We start from the raw sequence: 12,241 nt of genomic DNA, 5'->3' as shown, positions 1-12,241 counted from the left end.
CCCCCCCCCCCCCCATCCTCATCACATTCTACAGGGGTTGTATTGAGAGCATCCTGAGCAACTGCATCACTGCCTGGTTCGGAAATTGCACCATCTCGGATCGCAAGACCCTGCAGCGGATAGTGAGGTCAGCTGAGAAGATCACTGGGGGTCTCTCTTCCAGCCATCATGGACATTTACACTACACGCTGCATCCGCAAAAGAAACAGCATTATGAAGGACCCCATGCACCTCTAATACAATCTCTTCTCCCTCCTGCCGTCTGGGAAAATGTTCCAAAGCATTCGGGCTCTCACGGCCAGACTATGTAACTGTTTCTTCCCCCAAGCTATCAGACTCCTCAATACCCAAACCCTGGACTGACACCTTGCCCTATTGTCCTGTTTATTATTTATTGTAATCCCTGCACTGTTTTGTGCACTTTATGTAGTCCTGTGTAGGTCTGTAGTCTAGTGTAGCTTTCTCTGTGTTGTTTTTTTTTGTGTAGTTCAGTCTAGTTTTTGTACTGTGTCATGTAACACCCATGGTCCTGAAAAATGTTGTCTCATTTTTACTATGTACTGTACCAGCAGTTATGGTCGAAATGACAATAAAAGTGACTTGACTTGACTTCACTTGAACCTGTAAATTAACCTTCTGGCAGTCTTGCATGAGGACTCCTCGGTCCCTCTGCACCTCTGATGTTTGAACCTTCTCCCCATATAGATAATAGTCCGCACTATTGTTCCTTTTACCAAAATGCATTATCATACTTTTCCCAACACAGTATTCCATCTGACATTTTTTGCCCATTCTCCCAATTTGTCTAAGTCCTGCTGCAATCGCATTGCTTCCTCAGCAATATCTACCCCTCCACCTATCTTCATATCAACCACAAACTTTGACACAAAGCCATCAATTCCATTATCTAAATCACTGACAAACAATGTGAAAAGTAGTGGTCTCAATACTGTTACCCCTGAAGAACATCACTAGTCACTGACAGCCAACCACAAATGGTCCCCTTTATTTCCACTTGCTGCCTCCTGCCTGTCAGCCATTACTTTATCCATGCCAGTATCTTTCCTGAATGGGATAGGATTTTCTCTTGTTAAACAGCTTCATGTGAGGCACCTTATCAAATGCCTTCTGAAAATCCAAGTAAATGACATTCACTGCCTCTCCTTTGTCCACCCTGCTTATTACTTCCTTGAAGAATTCTAGTCAGGCAAGATTTCTCTTTACAGAAACCATGCTGATTTTGACTTACTTTTTCATTGGTCTCCAAGTACCTCAAAACCTCATCCTTAATAATAGACTCGAACTCTTTCCCAACCACCGAAACCATTTTGCCTCAGATAGCAAACACCTTCTCCTCTGTAATCTGTATAGGGTCCATGGCCTCACTTCTATCGACTCTGTCCATCTCCCAAGTAAATACAGGTGCAAAACATCCATTTAGGATCCCATTATCTCAAAGGTCTCATAAATCCTGTTTATGATGTGCACAGGCTCAGTGAAGTGCAAGGATGTGGAAGATTCCTCCCCTCCCATACCTTCTTACTCTGACTCCTCATATTTTTTTTCTCCAGTCCTGCTCAAGGTTCTTGGCCCGAAATATTCTTTTCCATAGATGCTGCGTGACCTGCTGAGTTCCTCCAGCATTTTGTTGCTTGGCTATATTTAATTAAGAGTTTGAGGAGATTTGGTTTGTTACCTAATAACTTGAAAACTTCTACAGACGTACCATTGACAGCATTCTGACAGGCTGCATTGCCATCTGGTATGGTGGGGGTTGGGGGCTACTGCACAGGACAGAAATAAGCTACGGAAAGCTGTAAAATTAATCAACTCCATCTTGTGTATTAGCCTCCATAGTATCAAAGACATCTTCAAGGAGCACTGCCTCTGAAAAGGCAGCATCATTAAGGACCCCCTTCAGCCAGGGCATGCCCTTTTCTTACTGTTATCGTCAGGAAAGAGGTACAGAAGCCTGAAGACACACACTCAGTGATTCAGGAACAGCTTCTTCCCCTTCACCATCCGATTTCTAAATGAACATTTAACCCATGAACACTAACTCACTTTTTTATTATTTCTGTTTTTGCACTATTTTTAATGTAGCTATTTAATATACATGTATATATGTACTGTAATTTATTTATTTTCTACATTATCATGTATTGCATTGTACTATGCTGCTATATTAACCAATTTCACAACATATGCTGGTGATATTAAACCTGATTTTGATTCTAGGACAGGAGAACACAACCTTAGAATAGAGGGACATTTATTTAGCATAGAGATTAAGAGGAATTTCTTTAGCCAGAGGGTTGGTACAGTCAACTATGGAAGCCAAATCATTGGGTATACTTAGAGGCTGGTAGATCTTTAATTAGTCATCAACAGTTATGGAGAGAAAGCAGAAGAATGTGGTTGAGGAAGATAATTAATCAACATTGATGGAATGGGAGCAGTCTTGATGGGCCAAATGGCCCAATTCAGCTCCAATGTCTTATGGTCTGATGTGCTGACTGCTTACACCATATTTTTATTATGGTTTCAGACTTTTGATTTTCCCTTATTGCAAGATTATCTGAATGAGGGAGGAGCAAGGTCTCATGCCAGTTATTTACTCATGGTGAGATCACATCTAGAAAAGACAGCAGATCAGTGAATCTGGGAAAGGGTGCTGGGACTGGGCTTTGAGGATTAAAACACAAAGACAGACCGGACAGACTGGGTGGGTGAGCACACCTTTGAACAATGAGAATCAATCCCTTTGAAACCGGGCTGGGAAGGGCAGATGTAGGAAGGATATCATAAACACTAAGTATTCTGCAGATGCTGGAAATCCAGAACAACAAGATTCAAGATTGTTTAATGTCATTTTCTGTACACAAGTTCAAAGGGGAATTCAATAATTGTTCCTATGGATCTGGTGCTGCTCAGAAAAACTCAGTAAGATAAAGAACGCAATACAATAAAAAACACAATAAATATAAATACATCAGATAGCTTATACACACAGATTGATTCTATGCCCATAAGGTGATGCTAGGTACTGGAGTACCTGTACATAGAATCACAGAGAAGTACAACATTGAACAGAACCTTCCGCCCATCTAGTCCATTCTGAAACTACTTAAACTGCCAACTTCCATCGACCTGCACTGGGAACTTAGCCCTCCGTACCCTGACTATCCATGTACTGATCCAAACTTCCCTTAAATGTTGAAATTGAGCTCACATGCACCACTTGCGCTGGCAGCTTGTTCCACACTTTCACGACCCTCTGAGTGAAGAAGATACCCCTCATGTTCCCCTTAAACTTCTCAACTTCCACCCTTAACCAGTGATCAATAACCCATGTCCCACCCAACCTCAGTGGAAAAAACCTGCTTGCATTTACCCTAGCTACATCCTTCATAATTTTGTATTCTTCTAACAAATCTCCTCTGAATCTTCTACGTTCCAAAGAATACAGTCCTAACCCCTTCAATCTTTCCTTAGACTTAGGTTCTCCAGAACTGGCATCCTTGTAAATTTTCTCTGAAATCTTTCAACCTTGTTTACATCTTTCCTCTAGTTAGGTGACCAAAACTGCACACAATACTCCAAATTAGGCTTCACCAATGTCTTATACAATTTCAACGTGTCTTATAAAATAACATCATATCTCCTGTACTCAATACATTGATTTGTGAAGGCCAATGTGCCAAAAGCTTTCTTTATGACCCTATCTACCTGTGACAAAACTTTCAATGAATTATGGATCTGTATTCCCAGATCCCTTTGTTCTACCACACTCCTCAGTGCCCTACCGTTCACTGTGGTAGAACTATCCTGGTTGGTCCTACTTAAGTGCAAAACCTTTCACTTGTCTGCATTAAATTCCATCTACCATTTTTCAGCCCATTTTTCCAACTGATACAGATCCCTCTGCAAGCCATGATAGTCTTCCTCCCTCTACTACCACTTTCTGTCTTCTCCCACAAAGCCAATGTCTAATCCAACTTACTATCTCATTCTGAATGCTGAGCGACTGAAACTTCTTGACCAGCTCCCATGCGGGACCTTATCAAATGCCTTACTAAAGTTCACTGCCTTGCCTTCATCCACTTTCCTGGTAACTTCCTCAAAAAACTCTGTAAGATTAGTTAGACATGAATGAAGCCATGCTGACTATCCTCATTAAGTCCATGTCTATCCAAATACTTGTATATCTGGTCCCTTAGAATTACTTTCAACAACTTTCCCACTACTGATGTCCGACTCACTGGCCTATAATTTCTGATTTCTTTTTAGAGCCTTTTAAAAATAGCAGAACAACATTGGCTAACCTCCAATCCTCGACTGCCTCCCCTGTTAGTAAGGATGATATAAGTATCTCTGCTAAGGCCCCAGCAATTTCTGTGCTTGCCTCCTGTGGAGTCTGAAGGAACAGGTTGTCAGTCCTTTGGATTTATCCACCCTGATTTGCTTTAGGGTAGCAAACACCCGCTCCTCTGTAATCTGTACAGGGTCCATGAAGTTGATGCCACTTTGCCTCGTGTATGGACTCTGTATCCACCTCCTGAGTAAATACAGGCACAAAGAATACATTTAAGATCTCCCTCATCTGTTTTGGCTCCACACATGATTTACCATTCTGATCTTCCAGAGGAACAATTTTGTCTTTTGCAATCCTTTTGCTCTTAACATATCTGTAGAATACCTTTGAATTCTCTTAATGATGAAGGGCAGGAAATGATAAGGTGGTGATGGTTGGGGGTGTGAAGGGGTGGGTTAGTGGGTGGAGGTGTTGATCAGCCTCACTGCTTGGGGTAGGTAACTGTTTTTGAGTGTGGTGGTCCTGGTGTGGATGGTACGTAGCCTCCTCCCTGATGGGAGTGGGACAAACAGTCTATCAGCAGAGTAGATGGGATCCTTCATGATGTTACTGTGCCTTTTTCCTCACATTTCTGCATATATGGTGTAAAAATGGAATAAAAGGACTGACAGAGGCATGACAGAGGAGCTTATCCAGATTGATTGTAGAGGGATACTAGGGGGGATGACAGCAGAGCGAAGATGGCTGAAGTTTTGGGAATATTTCACAGGCACAAAATGGATGTGTCCCACAGAGGAAGAAGTTCTCAAATGGCAAGGGTTGGCAACCGTGGCTGACAAAGGAAGTTCAGGACTGTATATAAGCCAAGGAAAGGGCATATAAGGTAGCAGAAATGAGTGGGAAGTTGGATGATTGGGAAGTTTTTAAAATACAACAAAAGGCAACTAAAAAAGCTATAAGAAGGGAAAAGATGGAATAAGAGGGCAGACTAGCCAATAATATAAAGCAGGATACCAAAAGTTTTTTCAGTTATATAAAGAGTTAAAGGGAGGTGAGAGTTGATATTGGACCACTGGAAAATGATGCTGGTGAAGTAGTAATGGGGGGGCAAAGAAATGGCAGATCAACTTAATGAGTACTTTGTTTCAGTCATCACCGTGGAAAACACTAGCAGTGTGTCAGAGGTCCGTGAGTGTCAGGGAGCAGGACTGAGTGCAATTGCTATTATAAAGGAAAATGTACTCGGCAAACTGAAAGGTCTTAAGGTGGATAAGTCACCCAGACCAGATGGACTACATCCCAAAGTCCTGAGAGAGGTTGCTGAAGAGATAATGGATGTATTGGTCATGATCTTTCAGGACTCACTTGATTCTGGCATGGTCCCGGAGAACTGGAAAATTGCAGATGTCACTGCACTGTTAAGAAGCAGGGGAAGACAAAAGAGCGTGAATTATAGGCCAGTTAGCCTAACCTCAGTGGTTGGGAAAGTGTTGGACTCTATTATTAAGGATGAGGTTTCAAGGTACTTGGAGCCTAATGATAAAATGAGTCAAAGTCAGTATGGTTTCTGTAAAGAGAAATTTTAACTGACATATCTGTTAGAGTTCTTCAAGGAAGTAACATCTAGGGTGGATGAAGGAGAGGCAGTGGATGTCATTTACTTGGATTTTCAGAAGGTGTTTAAAAAGGTGCCACACATGAAGCTGCTTTAACAAGATAAAATCCTATGGTGTTACAGGAAATACTGGCATGGATAGAGCAATGGCTGATAGGCAGGAGTTAGTGTGTGAGAGTAAAGAGGGCTTTTTTCTGTTTGGCTGCCAGTGACTAGTGGTGTTCCTCAGGGGTCAGTATTGGGACCACTACTTCCCACATTGTTTGTCAATGATATAAATAATGGAATTGATGTTTTTGCAGCAAAGTTTGTGGATGATACAAATAGGTGGAGGGGTAGGTAGTGCTGAGGAAGCAATATGATTGCAGCAAGACTTAGACAAATTGGAAGAATGGGCAAAAAGTGACAGATGGAATACAGTGTTGGGAAACGTATGATAATTCTTTAGTTCATTACATGTTCATTGAGAACTATGAATTAATTTGGTAGGACAGGAGGAACAATTTCTTCCACTTCTTATGTTCATATTCTTTAAATGTTTGCCCTTGTTTACCTACTGGAAAATTGTTCCAAATGATTTCTCACTTGAGGACCTGAATTGTAGGGAAAGGTTGAATAGGCTAAGACTTTATTCCCTCGAATGTAGAAGAATGACGAGATTTGATTGAGGTGTACAAAATTTTGAGGGGTATTGATAGGGTAAATGTATGTAGGCTTTTTCTACTGAGGTTGGGCTAGACTACAACTAGAGATCATGGATTAAGGGTGAAAGGTGAAATGTTTAAAGGGAACATGAGAGTGGAACTTCTTCACTCAGAGGGTCATGATAGTGTGGAATGAGCTGCCAGTGCAGGTGGTGGATATGCAGTCATTTTCAATATTTAAGATAAATTTGGATAGGTCTGTAGATGGGAGGAGTATGCTGGGCTATGGTCCAAGACATAGGGAGGTTGTATAGACTAGGCAGATTAATGGTTCAGCGCAGACTAGATGGGCTGAAGAGCCTATGTGCTGTACTTTGCTGTGACTCTTGTGTTCTATAACTCTAACGCAGATCCTATTCTTTTCCTGTTACACTGATGATTGGATTGGTTCTGTACAGAATGGAAACATTTTGCTACATTTTCTGCCAATTTCCACTCTATTCCCATTTCCATATGATCTACATCTGCCACTACATTTCCCTTTCTTGACATTCCTGTCTCCATCTCAGTGCATAGACTCACAAATAAAATCCATTTAGATCTTTGACTTACTCCCTGCTTCCTCACCCTCAGTAACAGGACCTTCTACCAAATCTCTGGACCTTATTATCCAAACTTCTCTCTCCATTGTTTAACAATTTTCTTAAACCCCACTGATTACAAGTTCTGTCATATCTTACCCACCCTGTATAGTTCAGAATGTAATCTTTTGTTCCAGTTGTATTTGCAAAGCCAAGTGCTCTGTAAACACAGGAGTTGATGTTGAAGTCTATTGTTTTATTCAGTTACATTTTACAGACTGGTGTGTCGCAATGCCCATTGGGAGGTGTAATCTTCCTTCCCATCACTAAATGAATCATCATTATTGACTAGTTAGTGATTGGTTAGGACATTACTCACGGCAGTTGGGAGTAGGCAGAAATGGAAGCAATGGTAATGATAAACTTCTGGATGGCGAGGCCTGCTGGCAATGGCAATGCATGTCTTCTGTGACAATTTTGCCTATTGAGCTGATGGTCTTTCGATCCTCTATTTCTCTAAAATTTCCCTTCCTTTTCCTTCCTCTACTGTTACGAACGAGAGCAGAAGGAATTGGAGCTGGTGACAAGCTGGTGGCTGGTTGGAAGGTCGGTTAGGAACATGGGAAAGTATTTTGATTGGTGACAAACTGAGATCCAGATGGAGCCGAATCAAGCCTCCGCCGTCTATCGTATTTATTAATTGCCTGAGGGAATATATAGAGTCATAGAGAACAACAATACAGAAACAACCTATCGTTCCATTCTACCTGAGAAACAAATTCCTCCTAACATGCATCTCGCAGGAGACTGGAGAAACACACAAGGGAAAAAGAATAGGAGATGGGAATGGAGTGAGATAAATTATGTTTTGAATTATATCTTATTAACTTATTTTGGTAATGTTTTGCTTTATGTGATGTGTGTGATATGTGTTTTATTGGAATGTTGTTTTATTTGGTTGTATTCATGCATGACAATAAACTTGAGCTTGAACTTGCAGAGTCATGCAGCAGGCCCATCAGTCCATCTCCTAGGCTGAAACAGGCCCATCAGTCCATGCTATCCATAATGCTCCGCCCAAGCTAGTCCCATTTGCCAGCGTTTGGCTCATAACCTACTAAACCTTTCTAATCCATGTAGCTGTCCAACCATCTGTTCAAAAAGGATCTAGTGCTTTCCCGGCATATATGACAAACTATTCTCAGGTTTCCAGCTAGGGACAAGTGTTGATTTTAACTGACGTTTCAAAGACAAGCTCTGCCATCGTTATCAGGGATGATGCCTGAACATGTCTAATCTGATGGTATTTTTACCCCCATCGTCCATCCCGCCCAATTGGTTAGTCCTCATCCAATCAGGTTTCTGCTCTCCCACCTTGTTTACAATCGAATTCTGGCTCTTACTTAGAGTGAGACCTTCATCTTTGTTAATATTCTTTTTCTCTCATTTTACTTCAATGGTTTCCTTCACCAGGTGGTCCCAAAAGTCACTGGGGTGGCACAGTAGGTTTGTGCTGTTGAAGTTTATTTAATTACCATTATGATTGCAAACACGAGGAAATCTGCAGATGCTGGAAATTCAAACAACGCACACAAAATGCTGGTGGAACACAGCAGGCCAGGCAGCATCTATAAGGAGAAGCACTGTTGACGATTTGGGCCGAGACCCTTCGCAGTCCTGACGAAGGGTCTCGGACTGAAACATCCACAGTGCTTCTCCTTATAGATGCTGCCTGGCCTGCTGTGTTCCACCAGCATTTTGTGTGTGTTGTTTGACCATTATGATTGGAATGTTCTGCTACTGCTGATTATTCCAGGTAACCCAAACCATGCCTGCCAGTGGGCTTTGACTGTGTGCTTCAGGCTTCTGTACTTCCTTCCTATGGTAACAGTGAGAAGAGGGCATGCCCTGTGGTGGGATCCTTAATGATGAACACTCTCTTTCTGAGGCACTGCTCCTTAAAGATGTCTTGGATAATATGGCTAGTGCCCATGATTGACCTGACTAATTTTACAACTCTCTGCAGCTTACTTTGATCCTGTGCAGTAGCACCCCCCCCCCCACATAACAGAGGTATGTAGCTGTCAGATTACTCTTGACAGTACATCTGTGGAAGTTTTCAAGTGTTTTAGGTGATAAATCAAATCTCCACACAGTCATGGGTGTAGAGAGAATAGAGCAGTGGGCTATGCATACATGCCTGAGGTGCGCCAGTGTTGTTTGTTTGCGAAGAGGAGATGTTATCACCAATCCGCACATATAGTGGTCTTCCGGTTAGGATGTTGAGGATCCAATTGCAGAGTGAGGTACAGAGACCCAGGTTCTGTAACTTATCAATCAGGATTGTAGGAATGATGATATTAAATGCTGAGCTATAGTCAATGAACAGCATCCTGACGTAGGTGTTTGTGTTGTCCAGGTGATCCAAGGCTGTGTGGAGAGCCATTGAGATTATGTCTGCCATTGACCTTGTTGAGGTAGGAGTTGATCCTAGCCATGACCAACCCCTCAAAGTATTTCATCACTGTAGATGTGAGTGCTACTGGGCAATAGTCATTAAGGGCAGCTCACACTACTCTTCTTGGGTACTGGTACAATTGTTGCCCTTTTGAAGCAGGTGGGAACTTCCAACCTTAGCAGTGAGAGATTGAAAGTGTCTTTGAACACCCCCGTCAGTTGGTTGGCACAAGTTTTCAGAGCCTTACCAGGTACACCATTGGGGCCTATCTCCTTGCGAGGGTTCACTCTCTGGAAAGACAGCCTGCCATTGGCCTCCAAGATAGAGATCACAGGGTTACTTTGTGCAGCAGAGATCTTCACAGCTCTAGTTATATTCTTCTTTTCAAAGTAAACAAAAAAAGGTGTTGAAGCAACTCACACAAAATACTGGAGGAACTCAGCAGGCCAGACAGCATTGATGAAGAAGAGTAAACAGTTGACCTTTCAGGCTGAAACCCTTCATCAGTCCTGGTGAAAGGTCTCAGCGCAAAAGCTGAGCTTATAGAAGGTGAAATGTCTTTCATAGGCTCTCCTTTCCCAATGTAGTGATTGCCACAGGACCACTGTTTGTTTTGCCTTACAGGAGGTCTCTCACATGTGGCCTCTCTTACACTACTCAGTCCAGAGCAATGCCTTCACGTGGTGTCCTGTTCTTACTGAGTTTGCAATGTCATGCCATGACCAAGTGTCCAGCGGTGTAACTGGTGGGTAGGCTGGGCTCAGCAGCCTTGGCTGGCAGCCAGCCTAGGAGACGGACAACTCCAAGTCCACACTCGGATAGAAAGAGTTCCTTAGCCTTGCCAGGCAGTCTGTCTAGGAGAAGGAAAACTCCGATTCCAGACACAGGTAGATGGGACTCGTTAACCTTGCCAAGCAGTTTGTCTAAGAGAAGGAAAACTTTAGTTGCCGCAGTTGTCACAGCTCACTGTGCCATTATGGAATGTCCCCCGGCATAAAAAGCAGAATTGGTCTGTACACACCAATCCTCACTATAAACCTACATAGCGCAGGAGGGAAGAAAAGTCCTATAGTGATGGAGTTTTCTCTCCTGATCTTTGCAAGTGAAGAAGCAGCCATCATCGCCATTGCCATTCATGATATTGGATTTCATCTTGCAGGAAGTAAGATATAAGACATAGGAGCAGAACTAGGCCATTCAGCCCATCGAGTCTGCTACCATTTCATTATGGCTAATTTATTATCCCATTCAATTGCATTCTCCTGACTTCTTACTGTAACCTTTGATGCTTGCTCAATCGAAAACCTATTAATCTCCACTTCAAATATGCTCAATGACATGATCTCCACAGTAATCTGTGGTGATGAATTCCATAGATTCATCACCCTGGGTAAAGTAATTCCTCCTCATCTCTGTTTTAAATGGACATTGCTCTATTCAGAGTCTGTGGCCTCTGGTCCTAGACTCTCCCATTATCGGAAACACTTCAGTCTCATCTGAACTAAACTGCATTTGCCATTCCTTGGCTCATTTATTCAGTTACTAAGGACCACCACCTCTGGTAGTATTTGATAAACTTCCTTACTTTAGTGAGGACTGGCAGTAAGGTAGTCTGGGGCAGAGAGCAGAGCAGACCAATTTTTTGTGTTTATACCCAAGAGCTTCCTGTTGGAAAAGGAAGAACAGATTACTTTATTATAGAGTATTCTGGACTTATGTGATTATGGCAGATATTAATTCAAATGAGAATCAGTCTTCAGTTCTTAATATAAATGTAAATAAGTTCAGGAAGCTTGCAATTCATCTTCAGTTCTTATTGTCAATTGCAAGCAGTAAATTAAAGTTAAACTATCCCACCGACCAAGAGATTGCATGTGCATCAGCCTAACATTAAGACAATGGGGCTGTGTTAATTGGCTTGCATCAAACCAGGCTATATGGGCTAAGTAATTTGTATCATTGTGACTGAGTTTCAAACCAGTAGACCAGACAGATGTTGTCACTGAGCATATCAACTATGGTCACAGGCATAAGCAATCAGTAGTTTTGTGTCCTCAGAGAAAGTCATGACAGATTAATTTTGGGTGTCTGGCTCTGAGAAAGTTTTTTAGAATATTGTAACATAAAAATGGCTCCAGAGGGTGACTTCTCCCAGAGCATCAGCAAAGCAGTTTAAATTCTTCTCTCTGATGCCTTTTTTGTCTTTTTCAAGGTAGCCTTGGGCTTGTCAGATTCTGTGATCTATAGCTGCATTCAACCTGCTATTTTTCTTGGCAGTGAGCTCCCGTTCACAGAGCTCATCGATTGACCACCTTTCGATATCTCCAATGGTAACCTGGAAGACTGGCGCCTTCCACTGGATGACTCGATTCCCTGACAGTGTCATCCAACTGAAGCGTTGTGGGAGGTCAGAACTTTGAGATAGCAGGTGTGGCTGTCAGATGCCTCTGTACTTGGGTGATTGCACTTCTCTCCCTTTCTCACTCTCTTTCTTTCTCGATGGCAAGGGGGAGCTTGCTGCCAAGTTTTGAGTCAAGGAATTCAAAATTAAAAAGTGACATTGCAGACTGTAACATTGTAAGATAGAAACATAGAAAACCTACAGCACACAATACAGGCCTTCAGCCC

The 12,241-nt window shown here is 42.3% G+C and overlaps 1 protein-coding gene across 2 annotated transcripts in view; it reads right to left on the bottom strand.

Annotated features, from left to right (window-relative positions):
• The window catches only part of LOC132405058 (complexin-1), a 166,454-nt gene that overhangs the window by 74,109 nt on the left and 80,104 nt on the right, over nt 1-12,241 (bottom strand). The window contains exon 3 of one of the 2 annotated variants that reach the window (XM_059989787.1): nt 11,199-11,278. The exons of the other annotated variant lie outside the window; for it this stretch is intronic. The gene's annotated coding sequence lies outside the window, so the exon portion shown is untranslated. The remainder of the gene's footprint in view (nt 1-11,198; nt 11,279-12,241) is intronic. 2 annotated transcript variants of the gene reach the window in all.

This window comes from Hypanus sabinus, chromosome 14, assembly GCF_030144855.1.
Source record: "Hypanus sabinus isolate sHypSab1 chromosome 14, sHypSab1.hap1, whole genome shotgun sequence".
Classification (NCBI taxonomy): Eukaryota; Metazoa; Chordata; class Chondrichthyes; order Myliobatiformes; family Dasyatidae; genus Hypanus; species Hypanus sabinus.
The sequence above is the reverse complement of the archived record's forward strand: the minus strand, read 5'-3'. Positions and strand labels throughout refer to the sequence as shown.